Raw genomic sequence first — 25,339 nt, 5'->3', positions numbered from 1 at the left:
ACTCTCCACTCTGCTATAAATCACTGGAAACTTTACATTTCTGAAGCATAATACTCTTTAGTTATTCTAATGAGTAGTTATGCTCTTACTTGCCAGGTAGGAAAAGGGCCCCCATGCAGCCCACTGCTGTCACAGGTCAAGACTGTCATGTTAGGGCACTTCTGAGTCCATCATCATCTAATTGACATTTAAATGACATTTTCAATTTCACAGATTTCTAGATTTTGATGAAGTAAGTGTGCTCATCACACAGGTTTTACAAGGTAGATTTCCTTTTTGGCACAATAAAATGAAAGTGGTGGATGAGCTGTGGTGTAATAACTTGGCAGTTATTGAGGGACCAATATGTGTAGATGAGCAAAGCAAGTTGCTCCTAAAAAAGCACTTTTATCCACATACATGTACACTATAGCTTCTACCAAACCGGTCTCTGAAGTAAAATTATGCTTTCTTTTAGTGTTTCTGAATCACAAACCTGAATATTTCTGAACGCCCCTTGTAATTACATGATAAATGATCACATTTTGCCACACTGACTGCGTAGGCACCTCAATTTAATGGCTTGTTTTAGAGCTGGGCTTGAAGTGGTGTTTACAGAAGATACCTACAGAAAAAGGAATAGAACCAGTTTACAAAATCATTTCAATGTTTTTGACTTCTAATGGAAAAGAGAAATGCATTGATCTTTATTTTGCAATTTCATGTAGTCTAAAATGGTATGCAAAGCTTTTCCATTTGACACAAGTAAAATGTAAAATAATATCACTGTTTCCCCGGCTAGCCAGTGTGTTGCATTGCAGCTCTACAGACTCACATCATCACATTTACCTTGTGATAATAGTTAATTCTGTGTGGGACCAAGTGGTCATGTGGTTTTGTGAGCTTTGAGCATTTGGAGTGGTTGAGGCACTGCAGCCAGCGGAACCTTGAGTCTCCCTTCTCAAATAGTATTGAAGACTCACTGTCCTGTTGTCTTCACTTGAGTGTAGCAAAAAGAGTTTATTTCCAGTTGGGTTGGTGCAAATGAAAATGTTCTTTTATGCTATAGGCAGCTTCTCACAATTTTGACATTAGAACAGTTCTTGTGAAAACATTTTAGAAGGGGAATCCCATTGTCCTCTTTGCTGTTTGTGTCACCATGCAGGTGGTGAGTTTTAATGATATCTATGACCATTGTATGTTGTAAATGGCTTTTTTTCAACTAGGTCCAGATCTACTGAACCAGTTGCAGATTTGTGATGAAGTCAGAAAACTGAAATTCTTTCATTTGGATTGTAGACTGCCTGGTTTACAGTCGTTCATAATTTCTCCTACTGTTAGGGTTTAATATTCAATACACATTTAGTATTGAATGAAGTCGAGAGCGAGAGTGAGGAATGGTGGCAATGCAGAAATACAGTGTCCTGCTCCCCAGTTCTTTTGCGGAATACTGGCCTAAACAATTCTTCAAAACCCACCTGTCTGCTTGTACACCTGAGATTCACACACTTTGTACTATTTTGTCAGAATTGTGGCCCTTACCTTCTGTCCTCTCTATGCCTATGCCAGCTACTCTTAATTGGAAGATTACTGAATTCCCTATACAATAAGATGGATATGAGAAGCGTTTGCGAGATTTTTTTCATTGAATTCCCATGTGCACTTTAGTAGAAGTCATTGTTTTCCTCCACCTGCTCTTTATAATTGCATCTTAATTTGATCAGATTAATTATGGGGGTGAACAAATTTTTTTCCAGAAATATGGGTTTTGTTGAAGTTTGTCTGTTTTACCTCTAAGTGTAGTTTTACATTGTCACATGGAGGTTGTTGTGTTTGAAAGACTGGCTTGGGCTTTATTCCTGTGCAACAAAGGCTGCCTTACTCCAAATAGCTAACTGGTGCATTTCTACTTACTTCTTTGAGCTGCATTCATTATATATTCTTTGCATTCTTTTGTGGTGCCACTGCATGTGGGAAACTGAATTATTTTGGAATAGGCACTGCTATGGGTGTATATTTCTCCAACCAAAGCTGCCTCAGTAGGCTACTGTCAAGTCTTTTTTAGATTTAGTCAAACACAATGTCTTTTTCAACATTATGAATTGCATGAAGTTTTGCCTTTTTTGAGCATTTAGATTTTGTATATCTATGCTTTTCTTAAACTATGGAATCTTGCTTGAAAAAGACATTAAAAAGTACGTAAAGAAACATACTACTGTTTAACGCAGGTATGTTTCAAAAGTATCCTGCTGTTCAGGTAATTGGTGTTCTTTTTGTACAGTGGTCCTGCCCTCAGTGGCCTGTGCGCCACCTTTACTTTTATAATTCAGTCTCATATAGAGCTTCCCCATACCCTTCTACTGCTGTTCTCTAACTTTGTGCTCATCCTTTGAGATCTGAGATGCTAAGTGGTATACTATGGAGACTCACGGTGTGGTTCATGAGAAGCAGCTCATCAGCCTCCTGCACATCCCTGGCCCGTTTTCTGGTGACAGGTTTCTCTGTGTTTGTAGTGGGTGTAAGCAGGGAGAGGCTGGGTGATTCATTGCTGCCTCTCCATACTTGTGGTGCGAGTGGCCTCGCGTGGCAGGCTGACCCGTGTGGTGCCATGTTAACGTGGGTGGTCTCTAGCTGGACCAGGTCCATAAAATACGGCGCTTTCTGAGTGCAGCACAGCTTCCCAAAAATAACCTGTACACAGCCTGTTTCTGTACCTTCTTCACCATGATCCACAGTATCCTGCTTTGATGGATCAAGGCATACTTGCAGAATCTGTGCCTGTATTCAACTCTTTTGCTTGAGCTGTGAAGTCTGGGTCTATTAAAACATTTATGAGAATAACTGCTGATGCCTTTGCACTGTTTCTTTGTTTAATTTTAATGGAATTTTGATGTGGTGAATATGCATCTTGACGGTACAGGCAGAGTGCAAAAAATGAACACTGCAGACATAGCAAGGTGGCACATGCAATGAACAGAATGTCTTATAAAAACACACTTGGGTCGCCGCTGAATGGAACTGTGACCAGGCCAATAACACAACAAATACAACACTGTTGTTTAATTGGGACGTGTCACTCTGAAATCCAGTGGTGATGTGAGAAGGCCTCATTAGCAATTATGATACTATGTGTGATTTTACTTGCAGAGAAGTGCCTTACTTATTCTGTACTCCGGGTTTCTTTTGCTTTGCTGGCTGTGCTGTGAAGAGCAAGTCCCCCTTCCATTACCCGTACACTACGGTCTCCTCTTAACCCCAGGTTGCTGTCCATTCACTTCACACCAGACAAGTTAATAGTTAATTTCAAATGAACATTAAGCTCGTAGCCACAGTATTGTCTGTTCCATTTGACAGGGTTTCAGCAGACAACTGTTCTGGAACGCGTTTTTCAAACCAGAAAAGTGCTTTTTTTCAACATTTTTCTTGAACAGTAAGTTTTTTCCACCCACACCTCCCCAAAGTGATGTTTTCCTGTAATTTTTCCTCTACAGTTCTGCAACTGAAATTAGTATGGGGGAGCTGTGGCGTAACGGGCTTGGCCAGGTCTGCTCTCTGGTGGGCCTGGGGTTCGAGTCCTGCTTGGAGTGCCTTGCGGCGGTTTGGCATCCCATCCTGGCTGTGTCCCCTTCCCCTCCGGCCTTTCACCCTGTGTTGCTGGGTTAGGCTCTGGCTCACTGACAACCCCGCTTGGGACAAGTGACTTCAGACAGTGTGTGTGTGTGTGTGTGTGTGTGTGTGTGTGTGTGTGTGTGCGCACGCATGTAATTAGTATGTATTAGCAAATGTATTATGCCTGGTTGGGATCCTTTAGAAAAGCTGATACACATCCCTGCCCACCTTTCCTTCACTTGAGTACTCAACACTTCCACTGTCTCAGTGTGCTGGGGTGCTCTAGAGGAGCTGAGACCCACCCTCACATGTTTCCTTTGCTTCACTTCTGGATAATTACACTGGGGAGAATATGAGACTGATTCTCACTCAAATATTTCCCTTGGTTCAGTATTCACAGTATAATGGGGGGTTGCTTTAGAAAAGCTGAGGTTTGCCCTATCCCTCCATTAAGAAGTAGGCACTTTGACTGGACACTTTGACCGGACCCTTACATTGGCTCTGTGCAACTTTTCACAGCGGAAGGATGAAAATTCATTGGCACTGTATTCTCAGTTCAGTAGTGGTGGTGACAGGACATTGAAACAATCGGATGGCTTCTACTGTTGAAATCAGCAAGCTTTGGTGTGCTGCAGAGCGACGCCCTACATTTCTTGTCTTCCTGTGGACTCACTGTTAGTGTTTTCTTAAAATATAGCATGTTCTTATTCTCTTGTGACTAACGAGGATATTTTCACAAGAAAAGAGAAAGCAGTGACTGTCATGGTATGGCAGAGTAATATCGAAAAGAGAGAACCAAATTAAAAGTGTGTTTGTAGATGGGGGGTGTGCGAGACGTGGGCTTGCATGCTTATGTGTGGATTGGTCCATGGGAGGTTTGAAATGGAAAAGCAGGAAAGTGCTGTTAAATAATGAAAGTAGCTGAAAGTAACTGCCATGCCCTATTCTGATTTAAAAGTGCTGAAGCAAGGTGAGGGGGGCGCGGTGGCGCAGTGGGTTTGGCCGGGTCCTACTCTCTGGGTCTGGGGTTTGAGTCCCACTTGGGGTGCCTTGTGACACCTTGTGATGGACTGGCATCCCGTTCTGGTTGTGTCCCCTCCTCCTCCAGCCTTACATTCTGTGTTGCTGGGTTAGGCTCTCGCTTGCCGCAGCCCCGCTTGGGACAAGCGGTTTCAGACGCTGTGTGTGTGTGTGTGAAGCAAGGTGTGTATGAGCATGTGCATATGCATGCGTGACTGGGTTAATGGGAGAGTGTTTCTGTCTTATTGTGTGTTCAGGCATGGATGCATTAGCACATTTGTGGAAGAAATTAATAGAATGTATTAGGCAGAGATGAAAACAACAATCCTGAAATCCTTGATGGAGTTCATCTACAAGGACACGATGAAGACAAACATTCATCCCAAGAGTCTACGATGCAGCATTCAACAACTCATTCAACAGATCATAAATTACTGTGCCTGGATGTGGACAGTAGGAAGACAAACAATGAGGGCATTAACAGAGAAGGCCTCTGACAAGGCAGTCAAGCCCATTTTTACTGCACCGTTGCTGTGAGTCTTGCTTGACCGGGGCAGCTGGCTTCGCTACCTCTTCAGGCTTATGGAGTGTAGTGCAATATTTTGATGAGTATCCAAGATATGCTTAGTTTTGTGCAGTCTGTGTTGACACCCAACATGTGTGGTGATTACATTTTAGCTCTGTTTCTAACTGTGATGAGGAAAAATGAGTGTTTAGTTCAGCACATCCAGGACATTATATTTTTGGCCACTATTCTTCCTAAGAATGATGAAGAAAACACATACGGACAATGCAGTTGGACTGGATTTTTTTTTTTAATGGAAAACAACAATAATTCTGTCATATTCAGAATATTAATAGTAGTTGATATGTGATGGTTCTCTTTGGAATGTGACTCTGGGTTGAAAGTTAAGCAATGACAATTTAATCTTTCTTTAATATTTAGCAATAAGATAAAAAGTCCTCATTTCATATGGATAGTGGCAAACAGTAGCAAAAAATTACAACGTAACACAAAATAATAATCCCAATGCTGTTGAGGTTTTGGGTCTGATAAACATATCTGAGGTGGGAAAATTAATACTTTTATGACAGATGCCTTTCACATTTCTCTTCTTAAAGCTGTCAAGTATCCAGAAATAAATGCAAGAATTAAAATTATCCCATATTTGTCAAAGAATGAGTTGTCTGTTCTCTGTTTATACTGTCATTTATGATGTATAATGGTTAGTTACAGTTTAATTACCTGTACATTAACTGTTGCACCTCCTAGGTGTGTTGTCAGCTCTGTACGAAAACATTGAAACTTTTTGCTGCAGGCAATGCCCTGAAGTAATCTGTCACTATGTTTGTGGAGAAGTACCACCATAATGACATTTTTTTCTTGGTCTTAATATATTTCAGTATAGCAGTATAAAAAAATTATTTCAATGTTTATCTCAGACTTGAAGAGTTCCCTGGATTTTCTTTTTTGAATTGATTTTTATGCTGTTATTTATGCAGCAATTAACAAAGGCTGCAAGTGTTCCCTACCAGACACACACACACACACATTTTCAGAACCGCTTGTCCCATACGGGGTCACGGGGAACCGGAGCCTACCCGGCAACACAGGGCGTAAGGCCGGAGGGGGAAGGGGACACACCCAGGACGGGACGCCAGTCCGCCGCAAGGCACCCCAAGCGGGACTCGAACCCCAGACCCACCGGAGAGCAGGACTGTGGTCCAACCCACTGCACCACTGCACCCCCTCTACCAGACACAAATCATTTCAATTAGCTCAATAAGTCATAAGGCAGCAGTATGACTGCTGTTTAACAGTAGAGTGAAAAAGCTTCCATATTCCATGGCTTGTAGTATTCATATATGCCATTACTTTACATTGTATCAGTGGATATTAATTAGACAGTTTCAGATTCTAGATTATGTAACACAGGTTTTTAATGTATGTAGATGGAATGTACCTAAAAAACAGATGAGTCAGAGCCAGGTTGAGTTTACTAGGTTTATTTAGCTAGTTTGTCAAAATTATATCCTGATCATATAGTATACACATGGACAAGCTTTGGTTCATGATGCTGGCTATCATAACACAACAGGGTAGCTCTTTGAATTAAAGCTCCATATAAGGTTACTAACCTGCTGTTACTGTCTTATTAATTAAAATACTGGACACAGGACACACATTTGGTGGTAAAACACAGGGAAATGCTTTTGTTGTTCTCTAAAATAGAGAAAATGCAAACTTCTCACAGTCAACACAAACCTAGCTGATAGTAAACATGAACTTGACTGTAGTCTAGTGTAAGGAACTTTCACACAAGCAAAGGAACTAACCCACAAACATGGAACTGTGAGACATTAGGTGTACCAGCTATTCCACAATGCCACCCACACATGTGTTTGTGACTATAATAAAGAAAAGCATATAAATCAGACTGTGAGAACTCTCAACCCCCTTTTATTTTTCTGGAGTTTTGCAGATTTCTTCTTCTTCATTTACATTACATTTATTCATTTGCTTTTCTCCAAAGCAACTTACAATGTTAAGTTACCTACATCAATATACCTATTTATATAGGTGGGTAATTCTTCTGGAGCAATTTAGGGTAAAGACCTTGCTGAAGGGTACTGCAGCTGGAGGTGGGATTTAAACCTCCAACCTTTATGTCCAAAGGCAGCAGCTTTAACTATATACTACTATACTACTTTATACTACCAACTCCTCCTCTCCTTGCACTCACTCTGGGAAAGTTGCATACTGGTTATAGGCTGGCATGTAGGCAATCAAATTGTTTAACTGACTGTTACTAACTGTTACCTGGTATGCTTGTGGGTGGGACCAGTGTCCCCCAGTGTTGCTGTGCATAGCCTGTGCCACATGTGACTTAAGAAGAAACATTGAAACATTTGATTAAACATCATCAAAAACCATATGTGTAACATGCTGTGAAATGTAAGAAAATAAAATCTTTCGGTTAGGGGAGAATAAAACAATGCCATGTAGGTGCTTAAATTCTGAGATGTAAGATAGTCACTGATGCTGGTACTGATTTTGCTGGGACTCTTTGTGTATTCCTTTGTGTTATGAAAGATCTCATTTTATGAGTTTTAATTCTTTTGCCTATAAGGCATTTCTTTTAACTGCAGGTTAACTGTAGCTTATAAATTGATTTTAAGGTACATTTCATTTGGTCATAAAAGGAGACATTTGATGTTTTTTTTACTGTTGCTTTTTGATTCATTTTAATAGATGGATTTGACCTTCATTTGTCCTAAAGTGATCCTTCTGACCATGCTGTTTGCTAGATTTCAGTGAAAAATAGGAAGGAACAAGTATATGAAGAGAGCACAGAAAATTTAGACTACAAAGATGTGAATTCATTGCTCATTTAAAATTTAATATGCTACAAATGCCATAATTGAAGGGCTCCTGTATTTGGTTGATACATGCTTTCTTCAGGTGTGAAGATTTTTTTTTAGGAATAATGTCAGTTGAGTCGGCACAGGGCACATTCTCTTGATCTGGTTCCTCCCATTCTGCTGCTCCCTGTTCAGCATACCATCCTTCACTCCTCCCCCCTCTCAGGGAACATCACCTTGCTATGATGGCACAGACTAGTGGATCGATCAGAATGAGATTAATCTCAGACCACATCTTCAGAGGTTGGGATCGTTAATTAAAATAACCTCTGCGCTCCTTTTCTGTAAACACAGTTTCATTTATAAGTGCTTAGTTTGCAGGCCAGAGGGAAGCCACTCTGGGAGGATGTCTGTGGAATGTCATTGGAGTCTGGGTGAGAGACAAGGGGGGAGGGAAGCTAAAGCCCTGGAGACCCCAGCACATTGCTGGCTGGAGTACTGGGCTTTGAGCTTAGTTGAGAAATCCCAACCAGTGCTGGCAGATGACCTGGCTTAGCTGAAGGCCCGCACTGTCTGAGCCTTTCAGCCACTATACACATTACTGCAGAAAAATTAATGGAGTGCATACTGAGGTTAGTGCCGGAGCTTGGATTACATGAATTTCTGAATAGCCAGTCTTTAAAAAGTTTTGTACCTGAATATATAATGGACAACATAACAGAGATGAAGAGATAAAGAGAAACATTTCACAGTAGAAAGGTTTCACAGTGGAAATAGATCAGACAAATGAGGTTCAGAAGCCAAGAAGGTATGGAGTGGAGGTGGAAGTGACTGTAGGCTGGTGACTGCTAGGGACATGCTTTGTGCACAGGGCTGTTAACTGTGGAGGGGCAGTCATTAATACAGTGCTGACATGGAATACAGGACTCAGTTACAGTTATGCTTAGGATACAGTATGAGGGGTTCTCAAAAGAGAGAGAGCACAGCAAGTGCCAATACCTTAGAACTTGGGGTACCAGCTCATCTATCGTACTGACACACCGTTCCCTTGCTACTCTCTCTTAAATTTGGCTTATTTGTTGTATTGTCACTCTGCTCTACTTGGAGTATACTGGAGTATGGGTGAAAGCAGAGGGCTAAAAGGGCTGTGACTGAGAGGGAAAGGTGGCTGATGCTTTGTGCTTCCAGGAGATGGGCTGGTGGGACTGTGCTAGCAGTTTTTCATAAGCGTGTGTAGTAGTGGTGAGTGAGTCAGGGGGTTTTAGGATGACAGGATTTGTTGCTGCGGGCTGAACACATGCTGGAGCATATGGACAAGCCTGAAATGCGCCATCATTCCTCATGTGCATTTGAACTGAACAAGGTGTTTCAAAATTCTGTCTTCATTATTGCAGTTTTAAATTACTGATAATCTGCATGTTTACAAATCTCTTTACTTTGTGCATGTTTTTTAATTAATCTATAAATTAAAGATTCTTGAGGGGATTTTTTTCAGACAACCCCTTATTACAAGCTGATTAAAACATTTAAAACTTTTTAATCGCTAAGACACCTCCACAATTCCACCTCCTCCTTCCTATTTGAGTTTTTCCCTTCAAGAGGATGGATTCTCCTATTTGTGATCTTCACAAGATGACAGCAGTACATGTTCTTCCTTAAACATCCCACATGAAGCAGCTGCTTGTCTGCAGAATAACCAGGGATAATACTCTTTTTTGAACTGATTCCAGGAATGTACTAGCATTGCCAGTTATAGTGGTTCTACTTTTGGGGGTGCTTTCACCATTTCTAGACTATTTCAGAGACCTGGTGGAATGTGAACTCACACCAGATGTGGCAAGGTCACCTGTACATCACGTTGTACTTCACATTGCACATCACACTGAGAAACCTGCTGATTGGTCACTCTTTTGAAAATGCTTGCAGGTTCAGTGAGCTGAAGTAAACCCAGAGAACATGCATTAAGAAAAATGCTTTGAATTCTAAGCAGCAGCGGTGGGGCAAATGTTGTTGTAGTGTAGTAACAACTGGTGTTTGTCATTTGCAGTTCAGCAGTCTGATTCACAGACTTGGTAATTAATTTCAAAAGTTGTCAGCAGTAGGAGTGGGTGCCACGGAGCTTGTCGCTCATTGAGGGAAGTCCTGCTTTATGAAGGCATTGCCGGCACTGTCCCACAGAGAGGGTCCCAGTGCTTGAACTCCCCGCTATAAGCCAATTTCTTACATTTGGAACACAGATGGGGATGCTGCAGGTGGAGCATCTAAGCGGAAACCCCAGCAGCACTACAGCCAGAGAAACGTGAACCTGGTGGCAGCGACAGAGTTCTGTTGCACCAGGCAGTGATCATGTGGGCCAAACAGTCGGTCATGGTGGCTCACTGTAAATGCTGACTGATGCACCCACTCTGAGCAATGTAGGGGATTAGTCTGGAGAGCTAATTTTCTACTGAGGCTTACTGTATGCTCTAACTTCCCTGTGGCTCTCTCTTCACTGAGGAAACATGTCTGGAATTTACTGTATATGTCGACCTAGCTGAATTTGGTTCTTCTAAACGGGGATGTTTTGGATATGACCTTGACATTTGTAACACATTGTGACAGCTGAGAGCACTATCTTGTGCAAGGAACTTGAACAAAAAGCTGAAAATGGTTTTTGATCTCTTAGACAGATGTGGTGTGTATATGCCAAGGATGATGGCTAGTTGATCAGGCGACTCTCCATGGTGGACTCTCCTCCTACCCACATAGAGCCACATGTGGTCCAGTCTATCTGAACCCCTTTCATTGCATGTCTTCCTCTGTGGTTATGGCCACTGGTCAAACAATCGAACAGCTGGTTTCCAACAGGCTGCTGGAGCCACAATCAGGCCTGTCCTTCCTAGTTTTTTGTTTGAAACTGGAGCTCAATAGATACGATGTATGATCACTACCTTCTTCAATAAGTTGAGCACATGAGAGTCCAGCTTGTTTCAAAATGGCCTGATCTCAAACTGTGACTGTGTGTAGCACTACATTTTTTATTTTTTGTAGTGTTGGTCACATACATATCAACTAACTTTGTTGGTGCAGTGGGGTTAATTCAATGCAGTTTTCTTGGATTAAGAATAAAATGCTTTCACCCTGCCCTGCCCTGCAGGTATATCTTTGTAATGCATCATTGCCTTGCCACGTCCTACCCATGCGTACTATGGTTGAGTGGCCAGCAACCAGTGAAAACTGGGTCAAGAAAGGACAACAATATGTTTGATAATAAACCATGACATTTTGTAATATCTGGCTTGGCCTTGATATCAAAGAGCCCATTCAGCTGTAATGCATTGAGCTATATTCAGGAATCGATCTGTGAAAAAGGGCCTTAAATATCTGTCAATTTGTTAAATTTCTTCTTGAGCCCCATGTATGGAAATCTGGGGGGTATATATCATTTTCCAAGCTCTGGCTATGCTAAATGGATTACACAAAGCTCTCTGATGCACAGTTCATATCTCTGGGCACTGCTGTTATGTCACCCTGTTCCCTATTGAAATTTCATAAGGTTTAAATGATGTCTCCAGACACAGAGAAGAGAACTGCTGGAGCTCATTTTGATTGATGGCTGAAACGCCTGACATGACAGCAATGCAATCATTACAGAGTGGAGCACAGCATCCAATGAAATTAGCATCAAGGTAGCTTGGCATCCAGTCTAATTTACCGAGAGATGCAGAAATGTGGTGAACTGGTGGGTGGAAAGGCAGAGCGAAGGGTGCCAACACTCAGTGGAGGGTTTTCTGTTCATATCCACTCCTGGAAGCAATGACTCATAGATCGGTGTGCTGCGAGTGATAAACCAAAGCAGGGAGAAAAAGTGATCTTCACTGACAAATGACAAATGGACTAAAAATGTGCACCAGAGTGAAGTCAAATGTGCTGGGCATTCTGCTTAATGGTGTCTTGAGAGGGAGCAGCTTCGGGGCTTTCTTTGACTGTAACTGTTCCCCTTTATGACCTGGCTTCATGGGGGCACTCTCTCTGTGTGTCCTTGTCTGTGTTGTTTTTCTCTGCTTTGAGGGGATTTTGTTTAAGGAAATCTCCAAAACTATTGCAAACCCCTGAAAGGTGCAATTTGTAGGAACACACCTTTGCCTTTCTAAAAAACTATCACGTTACAAAAACCAAAATTGTACTTTTGAAATTTTATTTTAACTGTTGTGAGTTTGTTTCATTGATGTGGAAGTAAGATTCAATTATTATATTAAATTAATAGTGATTGTGTTATGGGGGGGGGGGGGGGTACAGTGGCGCAGCAGGTTTGGTCAGGGCCTGCTCTCTGGTGGGTTTGGGGTTCTAGTCCTGCTTGGGGTGCACTGCGGTAGACTGGCGTCCCGTCTGGGGTGTGTCCCATTCCCCTCTGGCTTTGTGCCCTGTCATGCCGAGTTAGCCTCCGGCTCGCCGCGATCTTGCTTGAGACGAGATGTTTCAGAGAGTGTGTGCACATGTGCGCGCGTGTGCGATTGTGATATCCCCAGGAAGACAGGAACGTGTGTGTTTGAGAATATGTGTGTTTGTGTTTGAAACTGCTGTTGTGGCCTCATGGGGGTGCTGTGTGGGTGAGCTGGAGCCACATGCCAGGCCCATCACTGGGTTCCATACTTTTCTTGCTCTAACTGCGGACTTGTCTCTCTGTGTGGACAGAAACGGTACAGAGATGTTTCTGCTACTCGCCCCCATAACTCCCACTTCCCAGCTGCTCAATGCTGAAAGCTGTAACTTTGAGTCCTTAATTTTGTGTAAGGCACCTACTTTTACTCAGATATGGTTACTGTTATTTTATTTTAGTAGGCTGTTCTGAGAATAATTTTACTTTAATCTCTCCTGAATATATGAGTTACGCTTCATGTTTCCAGATGTTAGCTTTTTTTTTTCCAGCATCTCCAGACCCCACTAGAAATCCTACAGTCAAGGCACACAGCATCCCAGACAAATGAAGAGAACATGTTTCTGAGTATTAATTTTGATTTGTTTATTCTGTGTGACATTATGTTTGAAGGAGAGATGAAGAGTTGGATCTCTTATAAACGGAACTGTCATGGACGAGCGAAGTTCCACATACATGAGTGACAGATTTTTTAAAAAATTGCCGCCGTTGTCATGAACAAGCAATAAATAAGCAAGCTATTTTTATTATTTAATTAACCACTCAGCAGCAAACAGCTTTTCCTGCTGGCACAATGTTGTCATCGTTTTTCGGAAGACTGCTCCCCAATGCCAGGCCATTGAGTCCCTCAACACTGACAGGTTATTCTTCGCTGCAGTGTGTGCCGGTGCCTCTCTGAACCTGCTTTTTTTGCTGGCTCTCTTCACCTGATTCTTCCAGCGAAAAATTGAAATCCTGTTTGAATTATACCCTCATTAAAAGGGCTAATTTTCTGCCCTCTGCAGGGACATTTCATGTTTGGTCATCAGCGCGTGATGAAACGGCAGTCCTTCCACATTTCTCATTGTCTTGCACAATCCGCAGATTGTGCTATCTCTGCTGCAGACAGATTGGTGAGGTATATGCACTGCGATGCACAAACACATTGTCTTCAGTACTTGTCACCACAGATCCTTTCAAGATTGCTGTTTACATCTGGGCTTATTTGCCTTCTTATGTTTTTATGCAAAATTTATGCTATCATTAGGTCCATCTCCTGCAAATGTATTGTGCTTACATGATACACAAGTTTCTCACTAAGAGTAAACAAGTGATTTATGCCACTGATTAATGTGCTGTTTATATTTTATGACTGTCAGTATGATCTATTTAAATATTTAGTGCTAGTGAAAGAGCTGAGATGTCTGTGCAAATGGAAAGGTTGTTTAGAGAACTTAATGTAAGGAACCGAGCCTGTCTCAGCTTCCTACTGTGGTGGAAGGCACTGTAACACATGAAGATCAATTAACCGAATATCTCACGACCAAACCACCATGTGTGCGCTCAGTTTTGTTGAAGGGTAGCTGTAGGTAACTTCTTTGAGGAACCATGGGAGGCCAAATAATGGACCTTGAGACAGCTCATAGCTAGGGCAAGCCAACAGCTGTATTATATACAATTATTTTGCAAAATATGATTTAATTACAGATGACTCTTGGCTGTCAACTATAGTGGGTAACAACCTCAGTGCATTTTAATCACTGTTCACCTGCCAGTGGGGGCAGCCAGTCATGGATTTGTGGAGGGGAGACTCACTCCTGCTGTGGATTGTTAGTCATTGATCCCGCAGTGGACAGCAGTTCACCCCTAAGGGCCATAGGGTCTATAAAAGTGGCTGTCTTATTAACATGCTCATGCTTGATGTCCATTTTCTTTATGGAAAATGATAAATGGGTGAACTCATAAATCCTAGCCAATATCCTCCCCTGGCACTAAGAGGAGAAGACAGTTTGTTGACAGGATTTATTCTCCTGCCAGTTCCTGGTTCAGCTTGGGTCTTGGATGTGATTAAACTCTTTTAAAAGTTAATTGTGTCTGCAATGAGCCTAACGCTCTGGTGAGTCTTTTGTTTTAAATGGACGGGGGAGGTTAGTGACTTGGCCTGTCAGGGATGCCGTAGAGGAATTGTGTGAAGGTATGAGCAAGAGGAGTGAATATCCAGCCAGTCATAGTGAAACAGAATGTTCAGTATTTTATGATTTTTACATAACCCAAGGCATTGTTGTTCTACAATTCTATGTTTTCTTTTTTATAGAACAAAATAAAAAGGTAAACATTAGCACTCTTTAATTGCAGCTACTGGAGATAAGGTTTGGACTCGTGTTCCCTGTCACTCGTGATTTGGTGTGAGGGGGAAACTTTCTCTTGGCACCTCTCTTTGTCTTTACTAACAGAATTACTCATACAGCTATGTGACACATTCTTTTTTCTTCCAGCAAAATGCACTACTGAGATGCAGCACTGTTTTTCATTTCTGCTGTTGGTCCTGTTTTGTTATTTGACTAAATTTCATAGCAGAATGAGTGTAAGTGTGTGTTTAAAGAATACCCTTTGGTGCTGCTTGAGCTTTCCACCCTTCAGGGTGACACACTCAACTGGCAGTGGATTTAAAGTATGAAATGGTGCCCTGGGGACTAGAATACGGTACTTTAGAAATGCTGAACACATTTTTTTAAATGCTGTTTTGAATTTTTGTTGCATATTTTATGTGTAGGATCTTAGGTGCGGTTCCACCTCAAGGACACACAGGATTACCATTAGGGTGGTAGGACGGGTTTCAGGCCCCATGTTCCCCAGTAACAGAGCTTTTCTCTCCCATGGCCAAAGGCCCCCCCTTGCGCTCCCCCAAAAAGCAAAGCAGAAGAGGTGTAAATGTATCCTTTTAATCTCCTGTCTTCATGGCTCTTTGTGGGACTGACTGTCCCTTGATGCATTGGCAAAGGGCAGAGCTACTGTTTCCTCCATGTCCTGACCTCCAGTGGTCCATGTGCACTGCGATCAAGAGGCTGAAACCAGAGGCATATGTGTGATGAGGACCTAGTGGGAAAGCCTTAGTATGGCTGCTTTTGTGCTTTGCCGAGAATGATATAATGAAAAACTGCCTCTATTTTTCTCAGCAGCGGTCTTGTGAGACTCTTTTGCTTCGGCTGGGGAGCACAGAACTTGCATTAAGTGTGGCAGAGAGTATTTGCACAGGGAATTGCCAGAAGAATAGTGATGACAATGTTAATTAATTGGCAGGCCAGCACTTTTAACTCATAATGAGTCGTTTGATCCCCTTTCAAAGAGCTGCATGACAATTCTCTTTGATGATGATGTGGTGGAGCAGATGGCTTTGTAAAGCTCTGAATAATCTTAGTGCCATATTAAGGGTGCGCCGAGCCTTACTGTAATAATTACAAGACAAGTTCACCCAATGTCTGCATGTGTTTAACATTTTTAATAATGTGTGTTTAATGTAATTTCCGGTGTCACAGTAAGAATGTCTCTGAAAATGGAGAGTAAAGGAGATCCAATCTGATCTACTCACATTAGATGCTGTGAAGGGAACAAAAGAGATGACTGAATTAGGGCTGTTCAGAAAGACCGCTCCATCTCCTCTTTGTAGCAGCTGAGGTTACAAGGAGAGCAAATAAATAGCAAATAGAAACATGAGCAATGCCTTCACCGCTGTAGCCAGCATGTGGCTGATACAGAGCTGTAGGAAGTGTGTGTTTCACTGACTGTTCCCTGCTGTGTGTCTCAAAATTATCTCAGTTTCTTTGCTTCTGCCAAGTGGCTCATGTTTGCTTTGTGCTGAACACATAGTGGTTGGCTAGTGCTTTATAAAGGCACCATTTCCATTTTAGTATGTCATTGATATATTCTCTATGTAAAGTGCACTGTGGCAATGCCCGGAGACTGCGACTGCCATGTGTGTCTGTGTGTGCCGGCTTTGGGATGGTGGCCCTGGTGAGGGTGTTAGCTTCCCATTACTGTGAGCTGTGAGTCAAGTTGGCCACATGCTCGTGCCTGGCTTTCTTTGCCGATAATCATGTGAACTTAAGCTGTTATTTAATGCCTGCGAATGGAGGTCTAATTTGCTCTTCTGTGTGCAACTGATATAATAAAAGAACTGCAAGGTCAGTTAGGAGTCAAATTTGTGTCTTTCGTATGCACCCCCCACTGGGGGGGTTGTGAGGGGTTGGGCTTTGTGGTCTGTGTGGGTTTTCAGTGGTGGAGATGTGGCCACCGGTACTAGAGTGCTGTCCTGCTGTTCTGCTGGCTGTGTTAAATAAATGCCGAAAGCAAAGGGCAGAGACTCCCTGGGGATGGCTGCGTCGACCAACACTGCTGTTGTGCAGGGCCAAGCCAGGGGCTGTCCTCTCTAAATTGCTTTTTGTGTTTGTGGGGGAGTGTGCTCAGAAAATAAGGTCATATTAATGCTTCCCCCTAAATAAGACTTCAGGATCTGTGGGAAGCCACACAGAAAATCATTCAGGGCATCCATGGCCATTCATAACCTGGCCCTCCACAAAGGAAGGGCTTCCTGTTGCCCTCACAGCCAGGTAGCCTAGTGTGTGTTACACAGAACCAGTGGGTTGCTGATTAAAATTCCAGGTGGGGCTCTCCTCTTATTAAAGGTACCCAAACTGAAGCTGAATTACTTAGTAATATGAGCACTGTATAATCTTGATGAACTATATGCTCTGTTATGTCTGTTACTGTTGATCAGTTAACCACAGATAAAAATGTGGCGCAGCTTTGAACTTAAACTTTTTGGGATAATGTCCACTTTTCCAAGCAAACATATATAATATATATATATATATATATATATATATATATATATATATATAATATATAAGTGTAGCTCGGTCCAGTTTGCTTCTATAGTTCCTCTTGTCATTAAATGCCAGTCTTCTCCTGTTTACTGTGTAGCCTGTGGCTTTAGAGCGCTTCTTCTCGCTTATCTGGTTTGTATGAGAGATGAACCTGTAGTGACTTGCTGTGTCAGTGAAGAGAAACCTGATGATGATGTTAGGTTTCTGTAGTGTCCCCTTGATTATTTCAACACAGCTCCCAGAGTCTATCTGTACCCTTGGCTAATGCTCTCTCCACTAACGCGACCTGCCTATCAAACTCCAGGTCAAAGATCCAATCTTTCATTTGGACCTTTATCAAGTGCTGTCTGGATTGCCAGAAACCAATCTAGCTAATGCATTAGTGTCCATAGGACGACAATTTGACAACATGACCTTTGGGAGTAAAGGGGCCGTGGGGGTGGATAAGCTGGGCTTGTTTAAACTGAGTCTTGATGGGCTACTAAGACATTCTTCTGTCTTCTGTGACCTGCAAGCCTAGAGCAAGTTACATATCAACTTGGTCTCGCATTGACAACTTTGTCTGGAAGCTTGTGATGCACACAGAGCTTTAGTTTGACTGCAGCCTGTGTGTCTGCACAAGTTATAGTTGTATACATGTTTCCCTAGATGGCTGCCACCATTCTGGAAGGACAATGAAACCTTCCATTGGCCCCTCCCAGATTTAATTGCCAGTGCAGGTCATCCCCAGGACAGTTTGTGGGAGTGAAATATTTGTTGTGTAACAAACTTGAAATTTTCAGCGTTTCATGTGTAGATATATTGTTGACGGACTATTAGTAAATAAAATTGCATCTGTCCTTGTCAGGTCATAGAAAGACATGAAATCATCCTCTTGGCATCTGTGAGGTGGGGATGGGGGGTGCGAGAGCTGGCAAATGACAGAGAGACACAGACAGGGTCGGACGGTGCTTTAGCTGTCAATTATGAAGAGTGGTGGAAAGCAGAGTCCGGCTCAAGGAGCACACGCTCAGACACACAGATACACAAACACACACACACACACCACTGTATTCCGTCAGTAAAGCTCTCCTGCCTCTACAGGCAAGATATTCCGTGGCAGATTTATGGATTGTCCCTCTTAGAGGTATGATTGTGATATGGAGTAGACCCTAGCAGGTGAATGTTCCTGGGTGCACACACATTTGAGGAGCTGAATCACATAGCTGACAGGGTCTCAGGAAGGAGAACAGCTTCTGTCAATATGTACAGGCTGGAGGAACACTGTGTGAGGGGACATCTCACTCTTGCATCGCTCCCCTGAAATTTCACATTGCAGCACATTCCTTTAGGATCCACCAGAACCAGTGCTCCCAAAGGATCTTACCAAAAGCACTCAAAAACAGACCCTGAGTGCTCACAATTCACTGCCTGCTGGTCATGTTGTTCATGTCCTCTGTGTCGCAACAGTGTTCAGTGTTTATCTGAAAAAGGCATCTGTTGGAGTTTGTCTCTGCCAATGTTTTTACACCTTTGCAGTTGGTGTTGCTCTGGGGTGGTTAGGATAGTGTCCTCTGCTCCGTGGGGGTGATTGGCTGCCACTACAGCCTGAGCTCTGTCTGGACCACAGGCTTCCACAGCTGCCAGTGCTGGCAGTTGAGTGAGCCCTTCCTTTATTTCCACTATGTTCTACCAGCTCATATTACTTCTGCCTGTTTTATGGAGAACCAGTCATGTGCACAACTTTTAAATAGTCAAAGGGTTTTGTATTATGCGCAATTTTTTCATACTGTTTTGATTCTGTTATCACACACACACACACACATTTTCTGAACCGCTTGTCCCATTTGGGGTCGCAGGGAGCCAGAGCCTAACCAGGCAACACAGGGCATAAGGCTGGAGGAGGAGGGGACAAACCCAGGACAGGACGCCAGTCTGTCGCAAGGCACCCCAAGCGGGACTTGAACCCCAAACCTACCACAGAGCAGGACCCAGTCCAACCCACTGCGCCACCACACCCCCCTTTTTTGATTCTGTTATCAGTTTGTCATTTTTTGAGTACTTGTTATGCATGTAATTGTCTTGTGAAGTATAGTTTTTTCCAAGTAGGTCTGTGCCTGGATAACCTTCTTTACCCAAGGAAGTAGTACAGAAAAGGTAAAGTTAGAAACCAGCAGCATGCAACTTCTTACATTAGCGAGAAAATGTTTGGAAATTAATATGTGTGCGGTGGCATAAGTGAACCAGACAATCTTGTTCAGTAAATCTCTCAGTTTTATCAGCTCTTATGGCTTCTTTTCACATGAGAACCATAATTTGTTAAGCAGTTTTTCTTGCCCTAAGAGAGAGCGCTTCACTGTCAACATGACTCACCAGGTGATGTTAAAGTAATATTACTTGTGCATTCATTGAGTAAACACTGTTTGTGTACTCAGTGGTGATTAAAGCATCATTAAAAAGAGCATCAACTCATTATACAGCACTCCCTGTAGGCTGAAAGTGTGTGTATGTGATAGAATACAGTCCTAGTGTTGTTTGTGTGTGTTTTCCTGTACATGTATCTCTGCATATAATAATCTTTCTCAGTTTAGACATGGATTTGAATAAAGTTGCCATGTTTGAGGAACTCCTGGCCTCTTGCACCCGTTACTGCTTTTTCCGCTGTGTGTTTTTCCATGATTACCTGGTGCCAGCCCCCTCCCCCCCCCCCCCAGGCTCCTGCAGAAATGCTATTTTCTACAGGTGGAATACATAGAAGTACCTACTGAGTCTTGTAGCAAGGCTCAGTAGGATACCCCACTAGAGAGCACTCCAAGCCACTACATACTTTCATATTTAAGGCTGGAGTCATACTTTCTTCTCCATCAGACCCTTTTTAAAGATGGGAGATCTTCCAAAATGTGCTTCTCCCTTCTTATTGATGTGCATATTGGAAGCTGGGCTTATCAGTTCACCCCAGTTGCACAGTTGCTCAGATGACTTTCTCTCTACCCCCTCGGAGGCTGCTGTGAAAAATGTAATTCTATTAGTGTGGACTAGCATTCACAGCTCTGTCACAGCTGGTTCTCAGGCTTGAGGAACTGACAGCCCTCAACAGAGGCAAGCCTGAGGCTTAGGCCTGGTTGAAAATGAGTGATTTCTGGGGACATGGCCTGTCATCCTGTCTGGTTATTCGCGGTTTGTGTTGTGCCACAGATGTTCGTGCTCATGAACTTGCCATGCATTTTTTTCTGCTAGTTTGCTTGCGCTTTCTTCATCCTGTGCCCTAGCTTGCCTTGATGTACCATATGGCTAATCTCACTGTACAGCAGGAGATCCACTATGTTTAGAAGTCTAGAAAATTGACATCAGGGTGGGAGACACCACAATGAACATGATTTCAACGTCCTATTGTCCCCAGTGAAGCCTGTGAACAGCTGGGAGTCAAAGATTAGAGTAAAAATCTCTTTGTTTAAAACACATTACATAGTGAGAGTTGCATGATCAATCCAGTGAAAGTGTTTAGAAACTTTTCCCGAAGTATTAAGGATTCTGCTTACCATCTCTTTCTAAAGAAAGCTGTGGAGAGCAATTTACCTTCACATCAGCATTACAAACAATGTTATTTGCCTTTCTAATAATGCTTGACAGGATGTGTTTACTTAAGGAGTCGGGCTTGTCGAGCAAAGCTTCCATTTGCTTGAAATTCTAAATATTTTCTGAGGGGTTTTGTAACATGAACAGGTAAAAGGTGATTTAACTTATGTCACTATATGCTGACCAGAAGCTTTTATTCTGAGTTTCTCCGTTTGTGTGTTTAATGTAAATGTCTTTCCACTTAACTCTTCCAGCTAAACATGCCCAAGCTGTATCCACGTACACCTGTGTTCTAACTCCCATAGTAACTGGCCTATGGTGGCTCTGTGATTTGGCTCTCTCCTGATTGCTCTTGAGTGCTCTGGAAAGTTGTACACTGCTGGGCAATAGTATGGAGTTTTCTGCAGTAATTAGGAGTCATGTAGAGTATTGGGTAATGGTGTAGAGTACTTTAAAGCATTCTGGTCATGTTCCTGTTGGGCAGTCACCAGCTAAAGGTCATAATCTTTAAAAACCAGTTAATTTCAGATTGTTCCTCACACTTATAGTTTATTTTGCTCATGGAATTTTGTTTTTTAAATATTTTCTTGTTCTTTGTTACTATCATTACTATTTATCTGCAATGGATAGGGCTACATAGACAGTTAAGACCATTATTAATAATGAAGGGAACTGCACAATAATGTAAAAGTATATTTAAAAATCCAGGGTTTTGGTGTTTATGCACTGGTTTCTCTACTTTGTTTCCCATGTGGTACACAGTTTAAATGAGCTTGGCAGCTGTGTAGGTACAGAGTGCACAGTTCAATGCCAGCCTATTAAGCGAATCACTATTATCAGCTTGTCATTAGCTTCCTTTCTGTACCGTTACGGTTGACAAGGATTCCGGATCAACTTTAATGAGCTTACATATAAATGTGTTTGACTTTGACGAATAACTATTTATGCCTGACCTAATTTATCCAGAACGGAAAGCCACTTTAATACCACATAAAAGATGTTCCCTTAATCTTTTTGAGTTTAACTGATAGTAGTAAATTTCCTGATACCAGAATTAGTTTCTGATGCGGGCAGTGAATTCTGGAGTGTTTGTTCTTCTTCTGGTGTTTACAAAGGTTGCCAGTGCAATTAACCTTCTCTGACTCAGGGGAGCAGCAGACAAATAACGTACATCCCCTGTGCAACAAGCAAGGTTCTGTTGCCACAGACATTTCCGTTTAGCTTCACATATACCTGTTCAAACTTTCATCACACAGAAGTGGGGAATAACTTCCAACCTCGCCAACAAGTTTGGATGTAATAGTGCAATAGTGGTCTTTTAAGGTAATTCACTTTTATTTGTATGTAATTGCCTCACCCTGCAAGTGAGGCTCACATAACAGATGAGTCAACTAGACAATTGTGTAAACAGTCTGTCTTTTGCTACATCATCTGTGTGTCATTAGAGTACTGCCATGCATTTTCACCCAGCTACATGCTTCATTTGCTGCCTGTGTGTATACACATTGTGCTGGATTCAGCAGTCGCCCAGCTTAAGAGCACTGGTGACAAGGATGTTACATGACCTGTGTGGGTAGGTGAGGTAGGAATATGTGTCGAAGCAATAGGCTGGATTCCAAAAGATACCATACAGATGCAACATGATGGATGTGGATCAGGTGCAGTGCTTTTCGGATGACAGGCAAGAACAGCGCAGACCAAGATTGGAGTGCCACTGTACTGGTGACAGTGCTGGGACTGATGTGAGAAGTGGACAAGTATCCTACCACCACGATGTGGGAACACTGGCTCCATTGGCTGCAGCCTCTGACATGGTCAAGATGAAGGTCAAATCTCCAAATCCGAAGTTATGATTCTTTCTCAGAAATCTGTGGCTTGTTGTCCATTATTGGGGTTAAGTAGTCTAAGCACCTTGGTGTCTTTAGGCAAATTAAGGCAAAGGGGACTGCAAGGACAACCAGAGGATTGGTGCAGCAGCTGCAGTATTGTGGATGCTGTTCGGACCAAGGTGGCAGTGAAGCAGGAGTTATTGTCCTCATAAATCTATTTTAATCAATTTCTTGTTTAATTTACGTACCCATCCTTGCCTATGATCATAAGTTCTGGGCAGATACAAAAAATCTTGTAACGAACAGACATGACTGGACTCTCTCTCTCGGACGTGGTGAGGAGTTCATCGGTTGGGGAGGCTATCAGTAGAGCTGTTCCTTCTGCAGGCTGAGAGGAATATTCTGGAGTGGTTCAAAGACATGAGGACTCCCCATGTGTCTCTCCCATGAAATGTGTCCTGAGCACACCCCACTGGAAGAGATCTAGGACATGCTGGACAGATTTTGCAGCTCAGTGAGTCTATGAATGCCTGGGGATCCCCCATGAGGAGCTGGAGACTATTACCATGTTAATTTATATCTGGTGTGCTCTGCTTAGCTTGCTGCCATCATTAACTTCAGTTACCAAAAATATATGAACACTTTATGTCATACAATGTAAATGAAGACTCCATCTTTTCATAGCTTTTATTCAGCAGACCTCTGATACCTGTGTTTTGGGGAGATATTCACACATGAAAGCTTGTGCAAGTGTTGCTATTGTCAGTACTGATTCTTTAAAATTCCAATACAGGATTGGGAGATTTCCAATGCAGACTGGTGCGTGAAGTGTCTTTTAGTGAACTTTCAGAAATTTAGAGGGAAGACCTTAATCTACCAGGTTTTATTACATTTTTACAAGCTCATTTTTATAAGCATGATGTCACATGACTCTATGCAGTACATTTTTATATCAAAAATAATGTGAAGAAGGCAGGGGGTGCAGTGGCGCAGTGGGTTGGACCGGGTCCTGCTCTCCAGTGGGTCTGGGGTTTGAGTCCCGCTTAAGGTGCCTTGTGACGGACTGGCGTCCCGTCATGGGTGTGTCCCCTCCCCCTCTGGCCTTACGCCCTGAGTTGCCAGGTTAGGCTCTGGTTCCCCGCGACCCTGTATGGGACAAGCGGTTCGGAAAGTGTGTGTGTGTGTGTGTGTGTAATGTGAGGAAACAAGTACTGAAAAAAGATAAAACCCAAATTGCTAATGCAGGGAAAACAAAATTATTTCCTCATCTCTTCTAGAAAGAAATAACTTAGAACTCCTCATAGTGTCAGTCACAGCTCTCCTGATGCATTTTGGAAGTTGAAGACCATACAGTATGTGTCCTTGTAAATGGTATTGAAAACAATTAATTTTTTTGTGAATGTCTCTTTGGTTCCTCTCTCCAGTGTGCTTTCTGTGGGATTTATTTGCCTCCTGCTGCTGGACTGATGTATATGCTGTTCGGATGTTTGGAATAAGCTTGTTGTCTGGAACATAACAAGGTTATGTAGTTTGTCCCTCTAGCATAATCTTTTTCTGAGTCTTCTCATTCTAACTTTAGCCATAAATAAAGCAAACCATCAACTTTATTTGCTAAAAACCAAGTAAAATGTGTATTTCATGACCCTATTAAGTGTAACTGAACTCATTAAACTCTTCATAAAGTATTTTTGTATCTTACTATTGATATTACCAAGTAAATTTGCCTATTATCCTTTAAAGTGGACACATTAATTATCAATAATGTTTACAATCACAATGAACCTGACCATCTTACCACAGGCATTGCTATATAATAAAAGTACATACACATTGTCTGAACCACTTGTCCTGTACGGGGTTGCGGGAAGCTGGAGCCTCACCCGGCAACACAGGGTGTAAGGCTGGAGGGGGAGGGGACACACCCAGGATGAGACGGCAGTCCGACATAAGGCACCCCAAGTGGGACTTGAACCCCAGACCCACTGGAGAGCAAGACCCAGTCCAACCCACTGCACCACCACACCCCCCATAGTAAAAGTAAAATAGATATAATAAAAGTATAGCTGCATGTATGACAGCTGTATGTGTGTGATAGTTGCTTGTGTAGCAGCTGAATGTGCAACATAGCCAGTGAGTACTGGAAATTTGAAATTATTAAACCATTTATTATACCCCATATTACTTCTGTAAAGATTGTTATATTACTTGCTACATCACTTTGCTGCAGAGATATAGATGTCTGTTTTAATTCCCTCAAAAAGATTTATACAACTGATTTCTGTGTGTGAAAAATAAAAATTCAGTAAATGCTTGAAACATTTTTAAACATATTAATTGTTACTTCTGGTGAACTGACAGTTTGAATAAATAGCAATAAATAGGAATATAACATTAAGGTCTGTAATTACACTTGATGTTTTAATTGCAGTTCAGGTGCCGTTTCTCCCTGTGAAGAATGCCACACATTGGCGAGCCATCTTTTCCTATCAGGCAATTTCCCTGCTTTTACGCATTGCTGTAGTTATTTTCCATAAACCAACAGATTGCCCTAAAAAGGGACAGATACTGCGTTATGCTGTTATATTATTCAGTAGCCTAGTTCATGTGGCACAAGAAACAGGGTTAATTTTGTCAAACATAGAGGTTTGCGATAATGGACAATTGTAGTACAATCTCTTATAAGATAATCTGATGTGTTACTTTGT

The 25,339-nt window shown here is 42.2% G+C and overlaps 1 protein-coding gene across 1 annotated transcript in view; it reads left to right on the top strand.

Annotated features, from left to right (window-relative positions):
* LOC108942584 (Kv channel-interacting protein 2) overlaps nt 1-25,339 on the top strand; it is a 92,825-nt gene that overhangs the window by 816 nt on the left and 66,670 nt on the right. The gene's annotated exons all lie outside the window — the stretch shown is intronic.

The sequence above is a fragment of the Scleropages formosus genome, chromosome 8, assembly GCF_900964775.1.
Source record: "Scleropages formosus chromosome 8, fSclFor1.1, whole genome shotgun sequence".
NCBI lineage: Eukaryota > Metazoa > Chordata > Actinopteri > Osteoglossiformes > Osteoglossidae > Scleropages > Scleropages formosus.
Note: the sequence above shows the minus strand (reverse complement) of the source record. Positions and strands in the feature narration are given on the sequence as shown.